The 21958-nt window shown below is 44.6% G+C and overlaps 1 protein-coding gene across 5 annotated transcripts in view; it reads left to right on the plus strand.

Moving 5' to 3' along the window:
• The window catches only part of CAB39L (calcium binding protein 39 like), a 109297-nt gene that overhangs the window by 20774 nt on the left and 66565 nt on the right, over positions 1 to 21958 (plus strand). Inside the window, exon 1 of one of the 5 annotated variants that reach the window (XM_073546101.1) lies at positions 14371 to 14549. The exons of the other annotated variants lie outside the window; for them this stretch is intronic. The gene's annotated coding sequence lies outside the window, so the exon portion shown is untranslated. Of the gene's footprint in view, positions 1 to 14370; positions 14550 to 21958 lie in introns of those variants that run through there. 5 annotated transcript variants of the gene reach the window in all.

Below are 21958 nucleotides of genomic sequence, written 5' to 3' on the forward strand. Positions count from 1 at the left end.
CGATTGCTGGTGGAAACCAGTTTTTTGCTTAGTGTCTGTTGGAGGCACACGTCTGTCTGTTTCCAGACTGATTTTTTTGTTCCTTTTCTTTTTCCCCATGAAGATAAGACAGGGGCGATGGGCCCTATCGAAAGGGTCCGATTTCCCCAAACCAACAACGGGCGTCCACGTGTGAGTGTCGCCTCCACGTTTCCTCTCCCGCAACGGGGATTTTTTTTTCTGGACTTTCCTTTTTTACATGAAGATGAGATAGGGGCAGGGGGGCGGACGGTCCCTCTCATCACCCCTTGAAGGGGTTAGATGGAGCCAGGGTGCCTGCACCGTCCTTGTCATATGGCCCTCCATCCCCTCTACCTGAGCGAAGCACGGAGGTGGATGGCCTGGGAGGGCTCCTGCAGCGGCGCAGCGTCTTGGCGCCACAACGTGCTCCCTGGCGTCTGTCAGCGGCGGACCCGGTTCCGGCCTTGGCTGGGGCTCGGTGGTTCCGCAACCCCGTGGGCGGATATAAAAAATTTAGGCCGCTAGGCCGCAGCCGGAAGTCATCGCGTCACGCCGGCCCCGCCCCCTGTGGCCTGGGGGGACACAGAAGAAATTTAGGCCCCGGCTTTGGGCCTAAGCTAGGCCAAGACTGAAGTACCGCCCCCGGGAGTCCTTTCTTATTCCGGGGGCCTGCCTACAGTTGTGGCGCGCAGAACGAAGCGTCGCCTGCACTTCCAGGACACGGGACGCCGGAGTGGGGTAAGTGCTGCCGCCTAGCTCCTTGAGAGGTCATGCTAGGAAAAAACAAGGAGCACCCTCCCCCAGCGTTTTTTTTTTTTTTTTTTGCGGCATGGATGCCTGGCAGGTACAGCATGTCAGGAAAACCTAAGACGCACATGTTTCTTTACACTGCATGCATCTCCTGTCGGTCCGTTTTTCCGCATGTGCAGACCAAGCGAATATGCGAAGCCTGCGAGTCCGAACGCGTCCAGGAGCCCTCCCCTGCGACCGAACCCAGTGTACGCAGTCCCCCGGAATGGGCGTTATCGCTGTTGCAATCCATGGCGTCACTTACGAGAGCAATCGAGTCCCTTTGCGCCCCAGATAGGGGCAGGAACAGTGGCTCGCCAGTCTTAGAAGGGTCCTCTACCTCACAGGAGCCTCCGGCCTGCAGGGGCCGCTCTCACTCCAGGCAGACCCGGGGGAAACGAACCCACACGGCGTCTCCCGGTCCATCCGGTGCCTCGGCATTCGTGAGCTCTGCTTCTCACTCCCCGTCACCAGCAGTCGATAGCGAGCAGGGCTCGGACTACGACTCGGACGAAACCCTTGACCTAGATATGCCGGGTGGTCAGGAAATGGTTGACAGTCTCATAGAAGCCGTCAACCAGACTCTGGGGATTGAAAATGATTCCACCCTGGCTTTGGGCCATAAGGTGTCATTTAAACGAGTCAAGCGTCCCCATAGAGTATTTTGCACTCACCCTGAATTTGAGAACATAGTGCAACGACACAGAGAACGGCCGGACAGGCGTTTCTTGGGCCAGAAAGCACTTGAGGCAAGGTATCTCCATAAAAAGTGGACGGAATCCCGAACGGTGGATCCACCTGTGTCGTGCTTGGCTACAAAAATTCTACTTATCCGTACCTAGTGGTTCTTCTATTAAGAATCCCACTGATCGTCTCATAGAGAACTTGGCCCGCTCATTGTTTGAGGCATTGGGATCAGCACTCTCTCCCTCGTTCGCAGCAACGTGGGTAGCCAAGGCCATGATTTCTTGGTCAGAATCATTGAATAGAGCCTTGCAAGACATAGACCTGCCAGCTAAAGTATCAGAAATCACAAATCAGTTAGCCATGGCGGGGGACTACTTGATCAATGCATCTTTAGATGCTGCGGCCAACTGCACGGCACTTGCGGCCGCAAATGCAATCTCCATTAGGAGAGCTCTATGGTTAAGGACATGGCGGGCCGATTCAGCCTCAAAAAAGTCCTTGACAGCGCTACCATACCAGTGTGGCCGCCTGTTCGGAGAGAAGTTAGATCAGCTCATCTCCGACTCCACAGGAGGCAAGAGCGGTTTTCTTCCTCAACAAAAGGTCAAACCGCTGTTTCGTCACAAGTTTCAGGCACGTTTTCGGGCCTTTCGCAACCCCGGGTGGACAACAGCGGCTAATTCCGCCGCTTCAGGGCGCCCCAACCAGAATAGGGACCGACAGGTCTCATATAGAGCCAACCCATTGGGCAGGATGCGGGCTAACCAGTCCAGGTCGAGGGGATCCAGGTCCCAAAGATCTGCAGCTAAATGACTCGGGGCATCTGCCAGGTGACACCAACAAGGTAGGCAGCCGCCTACTCTGGTTTCACCACGTCTGGCTCAATGTCGCACACGACACATGGGTGTGAGAGCTGGTGTCCACAGGGTACAAGATAGAATTTGTCAGGTACCCCCAAGACGATTTTTTTTTCTTTCCCGTCTTCCCAAAGTGGATAGTGATACCCGGGCAAAGGCTCTACTAGGAGCCATCGATTCTCTCAGCCACAACAGAGTCATCATTCCAGTACCGGAAAACGAGAAGACTCAGGGGTTCTATTCCAATCTGTTTGCAGTCCCCAAAAAGGACGGGACTGTCAGGCCTGTTTTCGACCTAAAGCTCCTGACCAAATTTATCAGGATCAGACATTTCCGGATGGAGTCTCTCCGTTCAGTCATATCGGCAATGGGGCAGGGAGAGTACTTGGCCTCTATCGATATCCAGGACGCCTATCTACATATCCCCATTTTCCCTCCGCATCAAAGGTTTCTACACTTCGCCATCAACAGTCTATATTTTCAGTTTGCAGCGCTGCCCTTCGGGCTAGCCACTGCCCCCAGAGTGTTCACAAAGGTCATGGCAGTCCCCATGGCCATCCTGCACTCCAGGGGCATAGTCGTATTTCCCTACTTAGACGACCTCATGGTCAAGGGCCCTTCAAGGCGGGCATGCGAGGAAAGTGTCAGCATCACGCTAGATACTCTTGCCCGCTTAGGGTGGTTGATCAGTGTAAAGAAGTCATCCCTTGTTCCAGCTCAGAGCATTTCCTTTTTAGGGATGACCTTCGACACTTGCCGAGGGTTGGCAATCCTCCCTCGAGACAAGGCCCTAGCCCTCCGGCAGGGAGTGCGGTTACTGCGCCAACCAGTCCCTCACACCATCCGTTTCTGCATGAGGATTCTAGGAAAAATGGTGGCCGCGATGGGAGCGATACCGTTCGCCCAGTTCCATCTTCGCCCCCTGCAACACGCCCTCTTGTCATCCTGGGATAAGAACCCGTTAACGCTCGATCACCGATGCCGGTTGTCCTCTCAGGTCAGACAGTCACTAGAGTGGTGGATAATCACTGCCTCCCTTTTTCAGGGGAAACCTTTTCCCCCTGAACAGTGACTGGTGATCACAACCGATGCCAGCCTCCTCGGCTGGGGAGCGGTATTTCGCCACCACACGACCCAGGGACAGTGGTCTCCGCAGGATGTACGCCTCCCGATCAACTTGTTGGCGATCCGGCTTACTCTGCAACGTTTTCATCACCTTCTAGCAGGCCGCCCAGTCCGCATCCAGTCAGAAAACGCCACAGCGGTGGCTTACATAAATCACCAAGGGTGGCACCCGCAGCAGGGCAACCATTCGCAAGGTAGGGCACGTTCTTCACTGGGCTGAGAGGAACCGCTGAGTGATATCGACGGTCCACATCCCGGGTGTAGAAAACTGGGCGGCAGACTTCCTCAGCCGACAGGAGCTTGCGTCCGGGTAATGGTCATTACACCCCGAGGTCTTTCAGCAGATTTGCTAACGGTGGGAAACACCGGTTGTGGATCGGATGGCGTCCAGGGTGAACGCCAAGGTGTCCGTATTTGTCGCCCGGTCCCGAAACCCACAGGCAATCGCCGTGGATGCCCTGGTTCTGCCATGGAACCAGTTTCGCCTCCCATACCTATTTCTCCGCTGCCACTACTTCCGAGGGTCATCAAGAAGATCAAGGTAGAAGAGGTGCCAGTGATTCTGCAGGCCCCAGGCTGGCCTTGTCGGGCGTGGTATGCAGATCTAGTGCAGCTGCTCGCCGATGTGCCATGGCGACTACCAGAGCTCCCAGATCTACTTTCTCAGGGGCCGATCTGCCACCCGAACTCAGACCCTGTGTTTGACGGCCTGGCCGTTGAATCTTGAATTCTGACTCAGGCGGGTTTTGGGCGCAAAGTGGTTGCTACAATGGTTAGCGCCCGGAAGCCTGCCTCAGCATGAATTTACCACCACACCTTGGAGGTTTTCTTTGCATGGTGTCGAGGCCATGGTTGTTCTCCACTGAGATTCTCCATCCCTAATATCTTGGCTTTTCTCCAGTCTGGCCTAGACTCAGGCTTGGCCTCCAGTTCTCTCAGGAGACAGATATCGGCTTTATCCGTCCTTTTTCAGCACAGGATTGCTACCATCTTGCAGGTAAAGACTTTCATCCAGCGGGTCTCCCACTTGGTACCTCCCTATAAGGCACCTATGGACGCCTGGGACCTTAACCTGGTCCTAAGTGTTCTGCAGGAAGCCCCATTTGAGCCGCTACATAATGTCTCTTTGTCATACCTTTCCTGGAAGGTGGTGTTCCTGGTAGCTATAACATCAATCAGGCGGGTCTCTGAGCTGGCAGCCCTATCTTGTCGAGCCCCGTTTCTGGCTTTTCACAAAGACTTTTTGCCAAAAGTCTTTTCCTCGTTTCACATTAATGAGGATATTGTATTGCCCTCTTTTTGTCCAGCACTGGTATACCATGTGGAAAAGGCCCTGCATACGTTAGACCTGGTGAGAGCACTCAGGAGGTACGTGTCACGGACGGCACCCTTTCGTCAGTCAGGCGTTCTGTTCGTGCTCCCTGAAGGTCATAGGAAGGGACTCGCTGCCTCAAAATCGACCATAGCCAGATGGATTCGTTTGACTATTCAGGACTCCTACCGCATCAGAGGCGCGCCGATTCCAGCAGGGATCAGAGCACACTCTCCTCGGGCAGTGGGCGCCTCTTGGGCGCTTCGGCACCAGGCAGAACAGGTTTGCAAGGCAGCAACCTGGTCCAGCCTGCACACGTTTACTAAACATTACAATATCCATACTCAGGCTTCAGCGGATGCGAGCCTGGATAGAAGGATTCTCCAAGCAGCGGTGGTGCACCTTTAGACAGGAGGTGCATGTAGCTTGGATCGGTGAGTCAACTTCCCACCCAGGGACTGCTTTAGGACGTCCCACAGTACCTGTGTCCTCCAATGAGGCGAAGGAGAAACATGGATTTTTGTGATAACTCACCGTAAAATCCTTTTATCAGAGACGCTCGTTGCGGGACACAGCACCCACCCTGATAACCAAGTTGGCTTCTGTTTGTTTAATTAATATGCTCTCTGTATGATATTAGGGTGGTTATTTTCTAGACATGTTGTTACTTGCATTAAGGTTGATGTCTGATTTTTGTTTGATCTCCTACTGCTTTTGCACCAAACTGGTTTCCGCTTGCAATCGGGGCGAGGGTGTATACGGCGAAGGAGGAGCTAACCTCTTTTTTTTTCACTTGGTGTCAGCCTCCAGGCGGCAGTAGCATACACCCACAGTACCTGTGTCCCCCAATGAGCATCTCGGAGAAAAGGATTTTACGGTGAGTTATCACAAAAATCTGTGTATTTGACTGCATTTCCTATTTAACCCCTTCACGACCAATGACGCCACATAGGCGTCATGAAAACTGGTACCAATCTGACCAGTGACGCCTATGTGGCGTCAGTGATCAAAATAGAATGAAAAGTAAATCCCCCCCTTTATCACCCCCATAGGCAGGAACAACTAATAAAATAAAGAAATTATTTTTATTTTTCCATTAGGGTTAGGGTTGGAAAGAGGGTTAGGGTTGGAAAGAGGGTTAGGGTTGGAAAGAGGGTTAGGGTTGGAAAGAGGGTTAGGGTTGGAAAGAGGGTTAGGGTTGGAAAGAGGGTTGGGGTTAGGGTTAGGGTTGGAGTTAGGGTTGGAATTAGGGTTAGGGTTGGAATTAGAGTTAGAATTAGGGTTGTGGTTATGATTAGGGTTAGGGATGTGTTGGGGTTAGGGCTGTGGTTAGGGGTGTGTTGAGGTTAGGGTTGAAGTTAGAATTGAGGGGTTTCCACTGTTTAGGCACATCAGCGGGTCTCCAAACGCGACATGGTGCAACCATTGATTCCAGCCAATTTTACGTTCAAAAAGTCAAACGGTGCTCCCTCCCTTCCAAGCACCGACGTATACCCAAACAGTGGTTTACCCAAACATATGGGGTATCAGCGTACTCAGGAAAAATTGCACAACAACTTTGGGGGTCTAATTTCTCCTGGTACCCTTGGGAAAATAAAAATTGGGGGCTAAAAAATTATTTTTGTGGAAAATTTTTTTTTTATTTTCACGTCTCTGCGTTATAAACTTCTGTGAAGCACTTGGGGGTTCAAAGTGCTCACCAGGCATCTAGATAAGTTCCTTGGGGGGTCTAGTTTCCAAAATGGGGTCACTTGTGGGGGGTTTCTATTGTTTAGGCACATCAGGGGATCTGCAAACGTAACGACGACCGCAGACCATTCCATCAAAGTCTGCATTTCAAAACGTCACTACTTCCATTCCGAGCCCTTACGTGTGCCCAAACAATGGTTCCCCCCATATATGGGGTACCAGCGTACTCAGGACAAACTGGACAACAACTTTTGGGGTCCAATTTATCCTGCTACCCTTGTGAAAAAAAAATTGTTGGCTAAAAATCTTTTTCTTTTTTTTTTAGGAAAAAAAAAATTTTTTATTTTCACGGCTCTGCGTTATAAACTTCTGTGAAGCGCTTGGGGGTTCAAGGTGCTCACCACACATCTAGATAAGTTCCTTGGGGGGTCTAGTTTCCAAAATGGGGTCATTTGTGGGGGGGGTCCACAGTTTAGGTACATGAGGGGCTCTGCAAATGTAACATGATGCCCGCAGACCATTCCATCAAAGTCAGCATTTCAAAATGTCACTACTTCTCTTCCGAGCCCCGACGTGTGCCCAAACAGTGGTTCCCCCCCCCCCCCACATATGGGGTACCAGCGTTCTCAGGACAAACTGGATAACAACTTTTGGGGTCCAATTTATCCTGGTACCCTTGTGAAAATAAAAAATTGCACACTAAAAAAAAATAATTTTTTGAGGGGAAAAAAAAATATTTTTTATTTTCACGGCTCTGCGTTATAAACTTTTATGAAGCACTTGGGGGTTCAAAGTGCTTACTATGCATCTAGATAAGTTCCTTAGGGGGTCTAGTTTCCAAAATGGGGTCATTTGTGGGGGAGCTCCAATGTTTAGATACACAGGTGCCCTCCAAACGCGACATGGTGTCCGATAACGATTGGAGCTAATTTTCCATTCAAAAAGTCAAATGGTGCTCCTTCCCTTCCGGGCCCTGCCGTGCACCAAAACAGTGGTTTATGACCACATGTGAGGTATCGGTGTACTCAGGAGAAATTGCTCAACAAATTTTAGGATCCATTTTATCCTGTTGCCCATGTGAAAATGAAAAAACAGGCTAAAAGCAAATTTTTGTGAAGAAAAAAAAAAAAAAAAAAAGTACTTTTTTTTTTTTTTTTACAGATCAATTTGTGAAGCACCTGGGGGTTCAAAGTGATCATTATGCATCTAGATAAGTTCCTTCGGGGGTCTAGCTTCCAAAATGGGGTCACTTGTGGAGGAGCTCCAATGTTTAGGCACACAGGGGCTCTCCAAACGCGACATGGCAACCGCTAAATATTCCAGCATATTTTCCATTCAAAAAGTCAAATGGCGCTCCTTCCCTTCTGAGCCCTGCCGTGCGCCCAAACAGTGGTTTATGACCACATATGAGGTATTGGTGTACTCAGGAGAAATTGCCCAACAAATTTTAGGATCCATTTTATCCTGTTGCCCATGTGAAAATGAAAAAATTGATGCTAAAAGAAAATTTTTGTTGGAAAAATTAAAATGTCCATTTTTTCTTTCCACGTTGCTTTAGTTTCTGTGAAACACCTGAAGGGTTAATAATCTTATTTAATGTTGTTTTGAGTAGCTTGAGGGGTGCAGTTTTTAGAATGGTGTCACTTTTGGGTATTTTCTGCCATATAGATCCCTAAGGCTGAGTGCAGACGGAGTTTTGAGCCCTGCGGATTTTTCCGTGCAGAATGGAAGAAAACCGCAGGTCAAATGACCTGCATTTTTCCTGCGGATTTCTTCCATTTTTCACGCGGTTTTCATGCGGTTTTTGTGCGGTTTTCCACTGCGGTTTTCCCCCTGCGGATTTGGTAACAGGGGAGATAGAAAACCGCACAAAAGAAGTAACATGCTGCGGATTTTGTACCGCAGGAAAACCGCGCGGAAAAATCCGCAGCGTCTGCACAGCGGTTTTTTTTTTTTTTCATTCATTTTAAAGGTACTGTACCTCACAATGCGGATATGCAACGTTTCTGCGCGGTAAAATCCGCTGCGGAAACGCTGCAAATCTGCATCGTGTGCACATGGCCTAAAGTGACTTCAAATGTGAGGTGGTCCCTTAAAAAAATGGTTTTGTAAATTTTGTTGTAAAAATGAGAAATCGCTGGTCAACTTTAACCCTTATAACTTCCTAACAAAAAATATTTTGATCCCAAAATTGTGCAGATGTAAAGTAGACATGTGGGAAATGTTATTTAGTAACTATATTGTGTCACATAACTCTCTGGTTTAACAGAATAAAAATTCAAAATTTGCAAATTGTGACATTTTCTAAATTTTCGCCAAATTTCTGATTTTTTTCACAAATAAACGCAAAAATTATCGACCTAAATTTACCACTAACATGAAGCCCAATATGTCACGAAAAAACAGTCTCAGAATTGCTAGGATCCATTGAAGCGTTCCTAAGTTATTGCCTCATAAAGGGACACTGGTCAGAATTGCAAAAAATGGCCAGGTCATTAAGGTCAAAATAGGCTTGGTCATGAAGGGGTTAAATTGTGAAGACTTTTTTTTATGTATTTTTCATCAATTTTTGGTAATTTTCTTTTTCATTGATTTGTTGTCTCGCTATCAATAATAATGAGGGGAAAAATCCTGAAATTATGCAGTTCCAACACGAGCCACTTAACCCCGTCACTTGCTGTTCTGTAGAGATCATTTCTTGGCAGTCATCTCAGCACATACTTGCCAACATTTACATTGCAAAAATCCAGACATTTCAGCCTTTTGCCTCCAAGTAGTACAAGCACCTACTTTTTTTTTTGCAAATTCCTCCTGTTTTTAGGTTTGGATCGCAAGATTGCCTCAGGGAAAAAGCTGGACTTTCATTATACAAGTGCAAAAAGTAACACGTGCTGAAGAGGGGGCGAGTGTTCAACCTCTACATTCACATGTGGCACCAGATTCTGACAATCCGGTTTGTCATTACATCTTAGCAGAAGAAACAGAGCGTGACCTGCTCCTCGTAGTGTAGTACTCATGCAACTGGGAAGTGGTAAACTGCATGTTAAAATATCATAAATCTCATCTCATTGTCACCACAGGCAGGATTACAATAGAAACATCATCTATATGTAGATATCACATGATCGCATTCATTATAGGTGATCGTCACAACTCGCCTCCTCCGCCTCTCTGCACAATGACCTCTGCACAGGTCACAGAGCATGCCAGGAAACTCTTTCATAGAGGGGAGTGGAACGCCCAGTTGTACAATTATTAATACATTTCCTGGGTTGGTAACAGAAATGGCTCAATGCTGAGTTATGAGAAATGATTCAGAATTGTTATTTCATTGGGAATTTAAAATCTGTTCTATAACAGGCATGTTCGGAGAGCAGGACCCCCTTCTAATTAGCTGCTGAATCGCCTTTACTCCACACTTAGTGATGCCCCCTGGGCCTTTATAAAAGTCTTCAGAAGGAATTCGTTCTGTGCCAGTCATTTTGTATTGACCACTCATCTATTTATACATATTAATGCGATCTCTTCAGAGGCGTTTTTTTTTTTCTAAGCTAAAGAAGGCCATATTTTCCAACCTCTCCTCATAAGGGGGAAGGCCGTCCATCCCTTGTACTGATCTGGTTGCTGCCTTTGAACTGACTCTACCTTCTGAATATCCTTTTGAAAATAAGGACCTCAAACCTGGATCCCATATTCTAGATGTGGCCTCACCAGTGATATGTAGAGGATTAATAATACATTTGTATTACAGGTTTTTATCTCCGCGCACAAGTTATGCTGTAGATGTTTCCACTGACACTTGGTGCTCAGCAAAAGCGTAGCGCGCATCAGGGGGATGTTTGCTGAGAAGCCGATGTCTAACTGTGCAGCTGCAGCAATACCGTGTGCCCATTAAGAGTTGGCAAGCTATTCTCAATTGCAGGAATTTCTATTGATGCAGAGAAAAGCCGCTGTAACATTTAGGGACTAACTCCTTAGCCGATGCAACTCGGACACATCCTGCACATGCCCCAAGCATCATTCATGACCCCAGCCTGAGAATGAGATGCCGCCACTTATTTTATTAGGCTCTGATTTATAAAGAACAGCTCCACATTTGAAACTCATTAGAAATAAAAATTTGTTTCTTGCTGAACTTGAAATAGACCAGCATTCCTAGAAAATAATGTGTAAGGAATCATTTGTGGAATGTGTCGGGTGAAAGGTCCGCGGCTGTGAGATGGTGGTTATTTATTGTATTACTTAAAGGAGCACACACCCAGGCCGGTCATGTGGGACTTTATCAGTTCTGTAGCTGGAAAACCCCTTTTTGGGATTAAGCCTTTTTGGACAAAAAAACTTATTGAGCTCAGCATATCGGAATTTAAGCTTAGTTTTTTTCTTCTTTTGCAAAAACAAAGCCGGCTAAGGCTTTTTTGTTTTTGGGATAAGTTGTACTTTTCCCCTGTACTATATTGGGGTTTGTTTCATTAGGGCTTTCTGTTTATTAAACGTTATAGGACATTTGGTTGATTTTTAAAATTAATGTATTTATGTCCATTTTATGTCATGTGACTTACAATTTGCTACGCACTTGTAGAAAATTGGGCACTAGCACCACTCCACCTTTGCCAGGTCCTCCATAGTGCTGCCAGTTAAGCACTAGAAGAGAGTTGTCCACCATCCATTATCTAGGTACTGAAATGTGTATTGTTGTGTGGGCCTCGCGATAGCGCTCACCTTTTACAGTTATGCGCTATTTTCAAAAATATAGTAGTAAATTGTGCACAATTTTCACCAACAGTAAAATACCACAGATGACCTTTTTTTTTTTTCTTCTGGGTCTTATGCCTACTTGCCAACTCTGTAAACAGCCCACCTGGAAGGACAGTGCATGTACCCTGAAATTTCCCTCTTCCATGTCTTTTCCAAGGAAAAAAGCTTTCTGAATCAGTGCTTTCTGGCATGAGAGCGGGTTTCCGGTAGGATTTGGCACTTCCCAAATGTTTTGCTAACTATTGAAGGTGTTTAGCAGGTCTCTCCTTTTCCTGTAGCCTTTTGGATGGTCCAGAAGAGTTGGCAAGTATGATCTTTCGAGACTTTTTTAAGTACTGGACTTATTTCCAAGAGACTTTTCCATAGGTTAGATACATTCTTAAATATGTAATAGGCTGCATTCGCACATGTGTGTGGCACAGACCAACCGCGGCTCTCCCAATCTGAACTCCACAGCCTCGTGGGCATATGTGTGGCTGACCAGTTTGGGTCAGGAGACCTGCGCCCAGTTCGTACCTCAAGGTCTGTACTCGTACACACGGATGTGTAAATTTGGTCTTCAGACGTGTGTCAATGTACAATTGAGAACTAATAGGGATTGTTTGGGAGTTGTAAACTGAAGCATCTATGGAAAGTAGACGTACAGAAAGTGCATCACCTACTGTATAATGTATTCTTAACATATATGTATGAGCGTGGCCTCTTCGACACATTCCTCGCTCTGTGGTACGTCCCTGGAGAAGCCTGATGAATGGACCTCGTGTGCTGTACAGAACACTTGTTACATTATACCATGGAAACACTGAATCATGTTACGCAAATTTTCAGATAGACTGGTATAATTGTAGAAGGTCTGGTCCTTCTTAAGCAATAATGTGATGTCAGCTGTACGACGGTGGTCACTCTCGGGTGGCAACTATCAGGGCATGCTGAAACTTATAGTTCTTCAGTAGCTGGAGAGTAACAGGTGAAGGGCAGTGTCAAAAATTAGCCCCTGTCCCCTGGATAGGTGATAATTATTAGATCAGTATTCTTCCCACTACTGTGATCTCCATCAGAAGACTCAAGTCCCTTTTCTCCATTGAAGTAGGTGAATGGAGCGATCTGTTGCACATGCTTAGTTTCTCAGTTCATTTCTTGCCAACAACCATTTGGCAGAAAATGTCCTTGCTTTTACCTTGAATTTTAGTGAGCTTTACATGTGGTAGTGACTTTATGATAAAACTTTTTATCAAAATTGCAAAAAAGGGAAAAAAAATAAATCAGTTTTACTTGCTGCAGACATACCCCACCCACCCCAACGATTGGCAGCTTTCTGTGTAGACTGTGCATAGTCAGAAAGCTGCCAATCATTGGAGGCGGAGGTTATACAGAGCTCATGAATAAAGAGGATGGCATGGCAGCAGGTTTTCTAGTCCTTTAGTGATGATCTCCTGCTGATAAAACTGTGACGTTATGAAAACTACAGCAAGCAGTCCAGTAAATAACACATCACTTGTATCAGGGTCTCTATCTCTAAATTATGCTTATCTCAGATTAGGTGGTAAAAACCAGGAGACAGATTCTCTTTTAAGGGCCTGTGCACACGTAGCAGATTTGTTTGTTTTTTGTTTTTTTTTGTGCAGATTTGTTCCAAAACCTGACGATTTTCCTGGTGCCAGCAAAGTTAATGAGAATCTTGAAGTCTCGTGCACACGTTGCTTATTTGTGACTTGCAGGTTTGGTGCAGATTTAAGGGTATGTGCACACGTTGTGGATTCTGCTGCATTGTACAGTACCATTAAAGTCTATGAGAAATGAAAAACGCTGCGCACATGCTGCGGATATTGCCGCGCATTTAAATCCGCAGCATGTCAATTCTTTGTACGGATCTGCAGCGTTTTGACACCTGCTCCATTATAAGAATCTGCAGGTGTCAAAACGCAGGGGAAATCCACACAAAATATCTGCATTAAATCCGCAGGTAAAACGCAGGTCATTTGACCTGCGGATTTAGCCAAATCCGCTCTGAAAAATCCACAGGGTAGTCCGCAACGTTTGCACATACCCTAAATCTGCGGAATGTCAACTTAATCATTGTTTTTGTTGCAGATTTCACTCATACTAATGAGCGTGGAAAAATCTGGACCAAAACCGCAAGTGAAAATCGCATAAACAATGTGCGTATTATGCTCTGTTTTTCCTGCCATGAGATACAGAAATGGTGCAGAAATTTCTGCATCAAATACTTAGTGTGTGCACATACCCTAATGATTTCCTCTAGTCTAGACTAGCATTTTTCTGAAAAAGTGGGCTGAGCTTAGTGGGAGGAGGCGTGGTCTAGAGCAACCCGATGGATTATTTGTGCAAATTAAGTGGCGTAAATTATACAACGTCCACGACTCAAATTTTTTTCATACTATGGCTCTCGGCAACTGAAACATGCAACAAATTATTTTTGTTAATGAATTTGGTGCCTTTTACTGCAGCGCATCTTTCATCAATAATGGCGTACAAAATACCAGGGCAGCACGGTGGCTCGGTGGTTAGCACTGTTGCTTTGCTGGGGTCCTGGGTTCACATCCCACCAAAGACTACCTCTGCAAGGAGTTTGTATGTTCTCCCCGTGTTTGTGGGTTTCCCCCACTCTCCAAACCCCTACTGATAGAAATTTCGATTGTGAGCCCCAATTGGGACAGCGATGATGTTTGTAAAGCGCTTCGTAATATGATGGCGCTATATAAGCAAAGCATAATGAATAAAGAAGTCTCGCTGAATGGATCCCTTTGTGCGATCCATAACGGCTTCCTTCTAAAGTAGTCAGACGTGTAACTATTTCTTTCTCGTGCAACTTCATGATCAAATTCGCGGCAAGAGAGAAAGAAAAATGCCGCAAATAAGTGGGGCGGTGGTGCTGTGTTCAGGTATTGCTCGTCCTCCCTTATATAATGGCTCCAGTATGTTAGGTATTCATTCCCAGGAGAGGTGAACTGCAGCCAGTAAGGCGGACACTTCTGGAGCGCTCTGCGTGCTGACGGGGACTTTAACCTCCTAGGATTCTCTTGGCAGAAGCCTTATTTTGTCTTTTGTCTTCTACACATTCCTGTGATGAGCTGCTAAGTTCAGCGGAGAGCTGGTTCTACCAGAAGCAGCACCGCCTATATCCGATGCAACAAGAGAGACTCTGAGCACTGGGAGCCTGGAGTGGAAATTTACTGCTGCAAGCCATCGATTAGGTGCAGGGGATGCCTGCTGCTCTTACATTACCAGGATAGAGACTAGAGGTGGGATATGTAATCTGCCTCATCGCCGCTGTATAAAGTGGTCCTCTGACTGCGCGGTCTTCGAGATTCTCGGTAAGTACTGCTCCTGTATGTGTAAGCTATGTGTCGTGCTAGAATATAGCATGCGTGAACAAGGAAGGGCTGCAAATGTGTCTAAGTAAATGCTTCCCGAAATTTACAGGTACTATGTGCTGTATAACCACATATGTCAAGTATCTGTGCAGCTATTGGAGGTGTACAGCAGCGTAACAAGGAGCAGTCATGGTTGACAGGTGGCTGTTACCTCTCCCCTCCAGACCACCTATGATCAGGGGGTATGTAGCTGAATCTACACCTTAAAGATGGATTATCTGTATCACAGTAATATTATAGAAGTTATATCATTCAGTGCCTCATGTTATTTTACTTATTTCATATGAAGCTCTAGCTTAGTCCGCAGCACTGGTCAGACGTTGTCATCACTCACATTAGTGTATTTGACGCACACACTTGAACCAAGTCCTTAAAGTGATTCTGTCTGTAGGATCAACCCTTCTAAGCCATCTGTATGGGCATGTAGGTCATAGGAAGCTGAATAAATTGGTACCCTGATATCTACGATCCAATGTCCTATTCCAGGGAAATCTACGGGTTTCTTAATATGTAAATGATCTGTTAAGATCTATGGGCCGGACACTGATCTCTCTTGAGACTATGCCTCCAGAAATGATTTTAGATGATAGGGGGCGTTACCAGTGTGAGACATGTAGCGACTGACAATGTGCTCTCCTGATCTACAGTGCCTTGCGAAAGTATTCGGCCCCTTGGAACTTTTCAACCCTTTCCCACATATCATGCTTCAAACATTAAGATACCAAATGTAAATTTTTGGTGAAGAATCAACAACAAGTGGGACACAATTGTGAAGTTGAACGAAATGTATTGGTTATTTTAAATTATTGTGGAAATTCAAAAACTGAAAAGTGGGGCGTGCAATATTATTCGGCCACTTTAACTTAATACTTTGTTGCGCCACCTTTTGCTGCGATTACAGGTGCAAGTCGCTTGGGGTATGTTTCTATCAGTTTTGTACATCGAGAGACTGAAATTCTTGCCCATTCTTCCTTGGCAAACAGCTCGAGCTCAGTGAGGTTTGATGGAGATCGTTTGTGAAGAGCAGTTTTCAGCTCTTTCCACAGATTCTCAATTGGATTCAGGTCTGGAGTTTGACTTGGCCATTCTAACACCTGGATACGTTTATTTGTGAACCATTCCATTGTAGATTTTGCTTTATGTTTGGGATCATTGTCTTGTTGGAAGACAAATCTCCGTCCCAGTCTCAGGTCTTTTGCAGACTCCAACAGGTTTTCTTCAAGAATGGTCCTGTATTTGGCGCCATCCATCTTCCCATCAATTTTAACCATCTTCCCTGTCCCTGCTGAAGAAAAGCAGCCCCAAACCATGATGCTGCCACCACCATGTTTGACTGTGGGGATGGTGTGTTCAGGGTGATGAGCTATGTTGTCTTTACCCCAAACATATCGTTTGACATTGTTGCCAAAAAGTTCGATTTTGGTTTCATCTGACCAGAGCACCTTCTTCCACATGTTTAGTGTGTCTCCCAGGTGGCTTGTTGCAAACTTTAAACAACACTTTTTATGGATATCTTTGAGAAATGGCTTTCTTCTTGCCACTCTTCCATAAAGGCCAGATTTGTGCAGTGTACGACTGATTGTTGTCCTATGGACAGACTGTCCCACCTCAGCTGTAGATCTCTGCAGTTCATCCAGAGTGATCATGGGCCTCTTAGCTGCATCTCTGATCAGTCTTCTCCTTGTTTGAGATGAAAGTTTAGAGGGACGGCCGGGTCTTGGTAGATTTGCAGTGGTATGATACTCCTTCCATTTCAGTATCATCGCTTGCACAGTGCTCCTTGGGATGTTTAAAGTTTTGGAAATCATTTTGTATCTAAATCCGGCTTTAAACTTCTCCACAACAGTATCACGGACCTGCCTGTTGTGTTCCTTGGTCTTTATGATGCTCTCTGTGCTTCAAACAGAACCCTGAGACTGTCACAGAGCAGGTGCATTACACGGAGACTTGATTACACACAGGTGGATTATACTTATCATCATTAGTCATATAGGACAACATTGGATCATTCAGAGATCCACAATGAACTTCTGGAGTGAGTTTGCTGCACTGAAAGTAATGGCGCCGAATAATATTGCACGCCCCACTTTTCAGTTTTTGAATTTCCACAAAAATTTAAAATAACCGATTTAAATTTCTTTCAACTTCACAATTGTTTTCCACTTGTTGTTGATTCTTCACCAAAAATTTACATTTGGTATCTTTATGTTTGAAGCATGATATGTGGGAAAAGGTTGAAAAGTTCCAGGGGGCCGAATACTTTCTCAAGGCACTGTACATGTCTCACACTGAACTTAAAAAAAAAAAAAAAAAAATGAACCGGAGCATAAGTTGGTATGCATGCAAAATAGAAGCTTTTTCACATTGGCCATGAAACAGACAAACCTCAAGACAAACAAAATAAACACATACCCTTCTGCAAGTACATAAGTAAAAAGCAATAGTGCTTAAAAACAACATTGGATACTTAGTAAACACTGTTTTTGATAAAAACATGAGAACTATCCCACCAGTGTCAAGGTGTAACCAAATTGCAGCGCTGGACTTATTTTTTCTAAGTTCTGAAAACTTGCCGCACAGCTTGATCCGCGCGCTCCAGGAGGAGGTGAGCAGACACTAAACTTTTTTGCATATTTCAAATTCGGAATGGTCCTAACCCCTTGCTTCATGGTATATGTTTTGTCGCTGTCTTGGGTTACGTCCCACACTGGTAACGCCTCATTTTATATAAAATAATCTCTGGAGGCAGATTCTTCGAGAGTTCAGTGTTCGGCCCATAGATCTTAACCGCTCATTTACGTATTACAAAAAATGTGGATTTCTCAGGAATAAAACACTGATATCAAGGTTTCATATTTTTTTTTCAGCTTCCTATATGACCTACATGTCCATATAGACTGCTCGGGATGGTTGATTCTACCGACAGATTCCCTTTTAATCTTTGGATGCATCAGAACCTGCTCTTACCTTATACATGGAACAGTAGATTGTTATAACATGTTTAGGACTTCCCCATTCTGACATCTTAGAAATGTTTGCTAGTTTTTGTTGAAGGGTATTTCACACTAACAAAAATCACTTCTCCATAATATAAATGCTAATTGCTTCATGGCCACTGCTGAGAGCACCCGGTTGTTTCCCAATTTTGCAGTTTCTTGGGATATTTAAGTCCTGTCCCTGTTCCTCCTGGGAAATCCCCCATGCCACTCAGCGTTTACAGAAATTACGCCCCCTTTCGGCCTACGAGGCGCTGGAAATCCAGGACATTTGGCAACTATTTAGTATGGAGCCGATGTGGCGATATTTTATGTTTCCTTGTTCATGTAACCTCAGTATGAACAACGTGACGTTGACTCAAGATGGTCTCATTGTAGTGGTCCACAGAGGATGGAGGACTAAAAATAAAAATGATATAATAAAAAAGAGATTGATGGTCACACTTGTTATGTGGATAATTGATGGAACTAGCGGTTTTGTTGAATCCCATAGAAATGCATCTATGCAGGGTGCAGGTCCTCATTCTCCATATAGGTGCAGGTCCTAGAGATGGGACTCTCATCTATTAGACATTTATGCAAAAACAAATATTACAACTTAAGAGCTAAAATATTTTAAATCATTTCACCACGTTTGACCTTTTATATAAAGTATTTCTTTATAACAAAAACATATCTCAAGTTATTCCCATGATTTTCAATAGTTTTACTTTCCTTTTGTCATAAGTTTGGCATCAATATGACTTTATTGTTGTAGTAGTATTTATTTTTCCATTACACGGGGAACCTGCCAAGAAAAGAAAAAATTTAGGATGTGTTTTTTTTTATATTTTTAGAATAAAAAAGTCCTATTTGTGGCAAACGAAATGTCTATTCATCAGTGAACATGCTGAATATTTCTGTCTTTTCTATTTTGGACAAGTAATTACTGTATATTTTTTTGTGTTGTCTGCTGAAACGGCGCGCCGTATTTCTTAGACACATGTGAATAGTTTGCTCTTGTGCTCACACCGTACTAAGAAGAGGAATTCTTATTTCACCCATAGGGTCCTCATGAAATCTCCTGTGCCCCTTCCCACTCCTTTTCACACCAGCATAGAGAAGTACATCTTGTTACTCATCGCTTCAAAGAGGGGAAATGGGAAGAAGCATGTTAGATTATTTGGGTCAAAAGAAAAATCTGTGTTGATTAAATCCTTACATTCAGGTCAATTTTTACACTTTTAACCTCCACAAATAAAACTCTTAGTTATCAAATAAAAATCCTATTAAACTCCCATATAGCAGATTCTGAAAATGCCACCCAACACTTGCATGCATTGACATCTTTATGCAGTTTTGCATGAAGGTATAACACCTCCAAAAAAGATTACTCAACACCCAACAGGTTTAGGCTATGTTTTATGTCCTATGTTCTCACGATCAGCTTCTGTGAGATTTTTTACACTGTGTATTTTTGAAAAGATGCAAATAACCTATATTTCTTAATGGGTGCCAAAAATTTGAAACATTAAAACCTCACCTAAAGCTCATTGTGGGAACTTAGCCTTATATCTCCCTGATTTCACTTGTTGCTTCCATTCCTACCACTCCCTGACAGACACACAACCGGAATTTAAACTTTTTAGATTAAATTATAGGGGATAACTTCCTGATCTCTGAGTGTCCGACTACTGTGACCCTGCTGCGGGGCTCTGAAAAGTGCCTTCTGTGTGGAACGAAGTCCCATTGACGGAGAATGGAGCGAATGTGTGAATGCTCAACTTGAACATGAAATGAATGAAGCTGAATTGCAATGTCTCGCACAACCCATTGTTTCTGAAATCAAGCAGGCATGTTTTTAGAGTCCTTGAAACCCCTTTAAGTGATAACATTACATAAATTATTCACAGGACCAGCGCATGCAACCACTGGTTTGAGGGTGACGTTTGTTTCTATGACATGTGATTGATGGCTGCAGCCGTCACATGAATAGCTGGCTGCGCTGTCACATGAGTAATGGTTGGGATGGTATCACAGTATTATGAATTGAGACCACCAGAGTCCCCCGTGCAGAGGGGTCTTCATTGAGTTTGCTATGGCTAGGTCTTTATTTTATAGCAAAAAAGGAAAAAATAATTCAGCCTACCGTGTTTCAGTGTCCATATAGTCCATGAGCGGTCTGATGCCAGGACATGTCCAGTGCGGTTCAACTGGTGCTCAAATACAAATTCAAATCGAAAAGGAAAAAAGAGGGGGGTCTCCAGCACCAAAGTTAGTGGAAAAAGTTAAAACTCACATTTATTAGGAAGGTTTTAAAATCCTATTACTAAGCCACCATAACAGGCAAGGCTAGCTTACGCGTTTCAGACAGATTTTACATGTCCTTAGTCATAGGTATATCTTGTCAAGACTAGGAAGCTTAAATAAATGAACATGCCGGAGACCACCCTCTTTTTTTCCTTTTAGATTTGAATCTTTATTTTATAAAGATTACCTACTTTGAGGCTACGTTCACACATCGCGTTTTTGCGGCGGTTTTAAACGCGCGATTTTGCTGCGAAAACGCAAAAAATAAGAATCCCATGCAATCCTATGGGATTCCGCAAGGCTGTGCTAATGCTGCGTTTTTTTCTGCGACGGAACCGCTTCGCGGTAAAAAAACGCAGCATGTTCATTATTTTATCGGAATCGCGGCGATCCCGCACCCATAGGATTGCATTGTTCCGCTTACTTCCCGCATGTGGCTGTGCCCACCATGTGAAAAGTAAGCTCCCGGTCCCAGTAATCCTTTGCGAGAGTGACAGCGAGGACGTCGAGATCTCCCGGGAATGCGACGTCTCGCGGTCATTTGCGCAAAGGATTACTGGGATCGGGAGCGTGGAGAGAGGCGGGAAGGCTGCACAGGACACCGGAAGGTGAGAATAACAATATTTTTTTATTTTTTTTTTAATTATTTTTTACATTTTATCTTTTACTACTGATGCTGCATAGGCGGCCTCAATTGTAAAAAGTTGGTCACACTAGTCAAACACTATGTTTGACGAGTGTGACCAACCTGTCAATCAGTTCTCCAAGCGATGCTCCAGATCGCTTGGAAAATGCTAGCATTCTGCAAGCTAATTACGCTTGCAAATCGCTAGTTTTTCCTCGGTAAAATCGCGGGAATTTAAAATGCGATTTTCCCGCGGAATGGAATCCAGAATTCTCGCCGTATCTTCCGCGAGAGTTCCGCTACGTGTGCACATAGCCTGAGGGAAAGTTTTTGTAACATCTTTGAGAACCGATTTAGAATTCTAACTATCGGCAGCCACCACTGTGGGAAGCTTATTGAAAACAGAAGATCGTAAAGCTGCATAAGGTTTATAACGCGGCATTAATCTATGTTCGTCTGTTCCTAGACACAGAGATGCTGTAGTTATAAGCCACATGATAGCCATCCAAGCCCCAATGAATGGAGCTCTATGTAATGCTGTATGTTGTGGAGTTTTCCCAGGTGCATTACATTAAGAACAAGAAACCACTCACTTGGAACAACTTAGTGTTTCCCCTAAAAATGTCCTTCTTGTCCAACCTAGTAAATGAACACATGTCCCCTCAGTTTCCCTGTACCTGAAATTCTTCGGTAACGTCACCCTCTTTATCCTCACAAGTCATACTTGTTCTCCGTAGTCTCCCAGGTTCTCATCTGTGGGTAAAATAAATGTCTTGTGCTCTTTTTTGGGGTTAGGATGACTACTTAACCACCGTGACATAGGGCTGAGAGAGCTTTTCAAAATAGAAATATTGTATCAAGGTTTGTGAAGAAATGTTCATGTTTGTGTGTATATACACATTGAGGAAAGTATTTGATACCCTGCCGATTTTGCAAGTTTTCCCACCTACAAAGAATGGAGAGGTCAGTAATTTTTATTGTAGGCACACTTCAACTGAGAGACAGAATCTTACTAAAAAAAAAAATACAGAAAATCATTGTATGATTTTTACGTAATTAATTTGCATATTATTGCTTGAAATAAGTATTTGATACAATAGAGAAATAGAATTTAATATTTGGTACATAAACCTTTGTTTACAATTATAGAAGTCGGCCATTTCCTGTAATACTTGACACTGCAGCAGGGATTTTGACCCACTCGTCCATACAGATATTCTCCAGATCTTTTAGGTTTCTGGGCTGTCGGAGAGCAGCATTGAGTTTCACCTCACTCCCAAGATTTTCTATTGGGTTCAGCTCTGGACACTGGCTGGGCTACTTCAGGACCTTGAAATGCTTCTTACGGAGCCACTCCTTAGTTTCCCTGACTATGTGTTTTGGGTGATAGTCATACTGGAAGACCCAGCCACGACCCATCTTCAGTGCTCTTACTGAAG

The sequence above is a fragment of the Dendrobates tinctorius genome, unplaced genomic scaffold (genome assembly GCF_039654945.1).
Source record: "Dendrobates tinctorius isolate UK_male_01 unplaced genomic scaffold, ASM3965494v1 ptg000145l, whole genome shotgun sequence".
Taxonomy (NCBI): Eukaryota; Metazoa; Chordata; class Amphibia; order Anura; family Dendrobatidae; genus Dendrobates; species Dendrobates tinctorius.